At 37.1% G+C, this 5895-nt stretch overlaps 2 long non-coding RNA genes across 2 annotated transcripts; both read left to right on the top strand.

Annotated features, from left to right (window-relative positions):
• Window positions 1-1805: 1805 nt before the first annotated feature.
• LOC148063177 (uncharacterized) lies at window positions 1806-2112 on the top strand. Its single transcript, XR_015713521.1, has 3 exons — window positions 1806-1847; window positions 1953-1986; window positions 2076-2112. It is a non-coding gene; the product is annotated as an uncharacterized LOC148063177 (long non-coding RNA).
• A 127-nt stretch (window positions 2113-2239) lies between these two features.
• LOC148063176 (uncharacterized) lies at window positions 2240-2587 on the top strand. Its single transcript, XR_015713520.1, has 3 exons — window positions 2240-2331; window positions 2424-2460; window positions 2541-2587. It is a non-coding gene; the product is annotated as an uncharacterized LOC148063176 (long non-coding RNA).
• The last annotated feature ends 3308 nt before the right edge of the window (window positions 2588-5895 follow it).

Here is a 5895-nt window from a genome sequence, read left to right as displayed (position 1 = left end):
CCATTGGGGCTACAATTAAATTCAAAATCCCCTTCCTCATTTTCCCGACGAAACTATTTTATTTAAAATTATTTCTGAACATGGACTTCCTCCATCTGCCTTTCAAGACAGATTACAGATTTATAATGAAGACATTAAAGTGTCTTTTCACATTAAGTTTTAACCATTTACTCATGTAACATGCTACTTTCTAAGTTTGAGGAAGGTGCCTTCGCAAAAAAACAATGTATTGTTCTCAATTGCTACTCTAATAGCTATAAAACAAGTTAGAAAAAAAATAAAGTGCTGAAGTTGAAAAAGAGGCATTTTCTTTTTACAGGAAGGTTGCAGTAACAAAAATATGTGCACAAAATAAAATTAATGTTTCTTAAAATTAATGTTTTCTTAGTCACTAAATCAACACAATACAAATATGAAAATAAAAGTTTTTCTTTTGAAATGAGAAGGAATAGAGCTGAGTAAAGCACTGCAGTTTGTGTCAGTTGCGGCTGGCTCTGATTGCCCCGTGTTAATGATCACCGGATGATGCCTCACAATATGACACGGTGTTTCCAGGCACTTGGTCAAACACAAAATGACCCATATATATATCTTGCAAGAAGGGCTCAGGGCTGCAGTGACTGCTTGTTGTTGCTCATGGTAGCCCTCAAGCATTTTAGGCTATTGTATTATGTTTCAATGTCCGTTAACAGTTTTGCATGTCTTTTTTTTTAAAATAATTTTGCGTTAAAATGTGTTTTTCAATAAAACAGATACCTAACTACGATAGCTTAATATGTATTACGTGTATATCTAATAGTATTAAAGTAGAAAGCTAATCTATACTGCAGGGTGGACAAAATTTGTATTTATAGCCTAGGGCGATTGTACTGCTTTTATTAATATGTACAGTCAATAACTATGTTTACATTCTACATGTGACTTGATCGCAGTTTTAACATTATCTAAATATAGTTTTAAAGAAATTGATGTTTAGTTGGGTTTCAATATGGAAATGAATAGTTCCCAAAGTAATGAGGTTGAATTATCAGACTGAAGTCCAAGGGAGGTGTTATTAACAAGCAAAAATGGACAATTTGTGGTAATTAGAGAAACATTACCATAAACATACAGGTCAGTTGTGAGTCAAAACAGCTTCAAGCTTAAATTGATTATTTTAAATCAGAATATGTATAAGCTAGGTGAGGCTTCTGTGCAAACAAAACCCCCCGTGAAAACTATTGCTCTCATTAGTGTTACTGTCCAGATTTTTTCAGAAGTCCAAGAACTGTTGACTATGGAAGCACTGTGTGTGATATTTATATCTTTAAAGATACTCTAGAACATTTGGTAAGAGAAAATAAGGAATCTGCACTGCAGACAAAGGAAAGACTCAAAGTTAAAGTTCTCCTCAGGGTAGTCAACAAACATAGATTCACTAATGAGAAGCAAACAGATCTGAGGCAGAGAGTGAGAATAAAAGTGAGCAGCTCTGTGTAGCTCAGTATTCAGGTGCAACACTCCACAACAGCGACCATGACTCCTAAGTCCCTCCTGATCACAGGTCAGTCCACCATGCTTCTTTTCCTTCCTCAATAAGCTGGAACCATTTGAGGAGTTCGGAGCATTTGAAGTTATGTACTTCTCAAATATTTATTTTGTTTTTAAAATGTAGTCTTTGACTTGAGGAATGGAAAAAGTCAGGTCTTCTTACATGGCATGGCATATTTTGCAAGAGAGCCGACACTATCACTCAGATCGATGTGTTTTTATTTCCAAAATCAAATTTTGCTGGCAAATTGTAATCTGTTGAAATTAAATATGTTTCTCAGCTCTGGCAGTTGGATTCCTGCTCCTCCATGGAACGGGTAAGAAATTTCTTCATGTTTCAATTCATAAAAATGTTTTTCTCACAATCCTGGTGAGAACGACTGATACCTGGTGCTGACATCAACCTCTGCTTGTGTGTCTAGGTGCCCGACCTCAGTTCAAAATGACACCTAAATTGTGAGTTAAAAGTCCTGTTCACTTAGAACCAGGTGTAAGTGGCTGTTGTGGTCTGGTATTGATCCAGTCCCTCTTATCTTATGTTCTAGAATGACAGATGCAGAATTGGCTGAGCTGGACACGAAGGTAAGCACCAGATCATTAAGCTACAAAGAAATTTGTGTATTGCTGCTCTCACCTTCAGTTTTTTGACCTGTAGTTGGAAGCAGTGAGTGTAGAGGACGTCCAGAAATATCTCCAGAAACAGAAGGCAGACACTAGGAAAATGTTGGAGGATAACAGGGAACCCCTGAAGAAGAAAATTGATGAATTTGTAGACAAGGCAATTGCAGCCAATTCCAAGGAGTGAGTTACACTCAGACTTCAGCTAAAGTCTTTTATTTAACACATAAAAATGTAATGTCCTGTTGAACCTTATTATATCTTCCGTGCTTTAGAGCCACTCCTGAGGAATTAGCTGCTCTGGAGAAGAAAGTGAGTTCCTCACCTCTTAAGTGAAAAAGCTGAAGTCTCTTTATTAACATTCCACTTACTTTGCTGCTTTGTTTCTACAGCTGTCAGACTTCAGTGTTGAAGACGCAAAGAAGGAGATTGTTAAGATGAAGGATGTCGTAGAAAAAGTTAAGAGGTAAGGAGTTCACAGACAGGTCCAAGATTCTCACTGATTGCATCTGGTTAAAAATGAAACTTCTATGTTTGATTTTATCATTGTGTGTTTTTTTTACAGTTTGATGGCGGAATTGAAAGCCATGTTCCCCAAAAAAACAGCACCTCAGTAGAAAATGGTTTATATGTAGCTCCAAATTCTTCTGTTTTTCATTAGCAGAAGTTCTTGGACTAGATTCCTTCTAAAATCTTTTGTTGACGGTTTTCTATAAAGCTTTCCATTCCAGATGTGACACTTGATATTATGTCCTGTGTTTAGCTGCTGAAATGTCTCTGTTAGCTGCTCTGACTTCTTCTGATCATTAAACACTTCAATCATCAACATGGTCACGTCTTTGATTCTTTCATCAAACACTCTCCAAAACACTTGATTTATTCTTTGGACAAAGAAAGAAACCCTCATACTGAAGTAGTTGACCATCATGTTGGACCTTATAAACATTTATTAGACCTTTAGAGGGAGCTAGTGAGTGAGAATAAAGATCCATCATGGCACGAGACATCCACCCAGACCACTTCTCAATGACCAGAAACACAATAGGATGCAGCCATCTGTAGATCCAGGATACTGTCTGGGAACACATTGTGGTCTCCTGGGAACGGCTAGATGATGTAGCTTGGGTGAGGAAAGCTGCTGCCCCCACAAACCAAAACCTTGGTGAGCAGAAGAAAATGGTGGTATGCTTTATGTTGGGCTGTGTCCCAAATCGCATACTTCTACGACTGCACTGGTTTATAGTACCCATTAAGATAGTCTACGTATATTGGCCAGTGCGCAAATTTTCGACAGATAGTATTGTCTCAAATCAAACATTGCCACTACGCACTTAAAATTACTCTTCTACTACTTTTTTAACACTGATTGCAACCAGCTGTTTGAACACTATCGCCAACACATGCTGGCAGTGCTTTTTGCAAGTTTTGTGGAACTATGAAAAAATAAATATATTTGCGAGACATTAACGTGTCATCCTCATCCTCCTGGCTGAAAATGTACCTGTGTGTCTATGCTTTTTTTTTTTTAACCTGATATACTGTGTTCTTTGCAAATAAACTGTATGTGCTTCAGTTATACTAGACATTCTTTAACCCTCCTGTATCAAGGACGGAATGGGAATGGAAGGAAAGACAGGAGGCAAATTGGCCGGAAAGAGACGACCTCCCGGACGGGAAATTTGACTTGTTTTTTTTTCCAAAGTTGTAACTTGTTTTACTCACTTTGTTACCTGTTTTATGCAAAGGTATTGGAGAATGTCTTTCTTGCATATGTCTTGATTTTCGTTTACCAATAAGCTGTCATCTACATAAACCAAAATTTGAATTTAAAATACTGTCCTTTTTGGATTTTATCAAGTTTGAGCAACGTTTGTGATTTGATACATTTGGCGCCCTCTGCTGTACTGCTGAATTAACTGTTTGCAACTCTGTACCAGACTTTTGCAGTAATCAAATCACTATCTTGTTTTAACTGAACAGTCAGTCTTTCACTGATTGGGCTGATTTTTACAATTCCATTTGCTGACATTACTCTTATGTTTTTTTTTCCTGCTGTAATGTAATTGATGTCACTTATAACTGTTCGTTCTGCTCCAGTATCTACTAAAAATAGCATGTGACAACCATTAATTAGTAGAACAATTTTCTTGTTTAAGTTTGTAATCTGTTTCATTTGACAGTAAATAAATATCTTCTTTGTTTGAGTTATTGTTTTCAATTTCTGGAACGTAGTAATTTATTTCTTCTGTCTCTTCTGAACTTTCTTTTGTCTTTTCTCTATTTACTTTCTCTAGTCATGCTTCTTCCTCATCATCATCTCGTCCCGGCTTTCTTCAGTTTTTTGTAACATTCACGAGCCATGTGACCTTTCCTGTAACAGATGTAGCATCCACTGATTGCTCTGCTAATTCATATGAATTAAATCTCAGAGATTATCAGTTAATCAAGTGACTATTTGAAAGTTTGCTTCACTTTGTCACTTTTCCAACAGCATCGGTGATATTGTCGCGCATGGGAGCTGTGCGGAAAAAAACATTGGTCTCTTGCCGTAAATTTCTCTCAGCCACTCACTCATCTTTTCCTCATCCATCCATTCGGGTAAGCTTTGATGACCGCTGTAAGTTTTCTTTTGGCAAGGTCTTCCTCTTGAAAATAACGATGGGTGGTGAGTTTGTGGCCATTAGCCTGACTGGCGAGAACTGAAGGATGACTTCTCACTGCCTGTGGTGCATACAGACACCGTACTGGTCCCCGTTCTCTCCACAGTGCGGTTTACGGGAATATCAAAGTAAGAAAGTAAGTAATTAGTATTTATAGAGCGCTTTCCCAGACCAGGGTCACAAAGTGCTTATACAATCAAAACAATACCCAATACAATATATACTTAAAAGGTCAAGATAACACAGAGAACAACTCAGGAGTCTCAGAAAATCAAGGAAAATCCTGCACGAATAAAAATGTCTTGAGATGTTTCTTGAAGGAGTCAGTAGATCCATCAAGTGCAGAGAGAGAGGAAGATCATTCCAAAGTTAAGGAGCAACAGCCTGGAAGGATTTCTCTCGAGGAATCCTTGTGCGAGGAAGCATCAGTGAGTGGAACCTCATCCATGTTTTTGATGTGCTCTGGCCAGATCTTCTTTTCAGTGATCTTCTTTTTGCAGTATGCGCGGAAAGTGACCAGCTTTTCTTGGTAGTCTTTTGGCAGTTGCTGCGAGATGGTAGTTTGTGTGGGGATGGAGAGATTACGTCTTTTCATAAAACAAAAGCACCAAGAAGGACCACCTACTTTTTGTATTGTGCATTTTATCATTGGCTGCCACTGATGTAGATAAAAGTATTCTATTTTAATTTATTTAAAACAAAACAAAACAAAACAAAACCCTATTAATTCTGAAAATATGTTTTAATCATAACAAGATATTTTCTGTTCTTTGGAACTTCCCCGATGTTTAGACAATTTCCAGCCCATTCAATTGTCTTATTATTATCGTCAAAGTAAAGTCTTATTATTTTGAAGAAAGTTGTATTTATCTCAAATCATAATTTCTTGTGTTTGGTAATTTACACATCTTAACTATTTCACCACATGTCCAAAAAGTAGTTTCCCTAAAACTACATGTGTTCATATATACATTTAAAAGTCTGCTAGTCAAGTTTTTAGCTTTCCACATGTTGGCTTATGTTTGTTGTTCACGTTCCAACAAGGAGATCATTTGATATATTTAAAAGTCTGCAGTGGACAGTGGCT

Source organism: Callionymus lyra, chromosome 16, assembly GCF_982586985.1.
Source record: "Callionymus lyra chromosome 16, fCalLyr1.hap1.1, whole genome shotgun sequence".
Lineage (NCBI taxonomy): Eukaryota > Metazoa > Chordata > Actinopteri > Syngnathiformes > Callionymidae > Callionymus > Callionymus lyra.
This window is presented reverse-complemented; position numbering and strand designations above follow the sequence as displayed.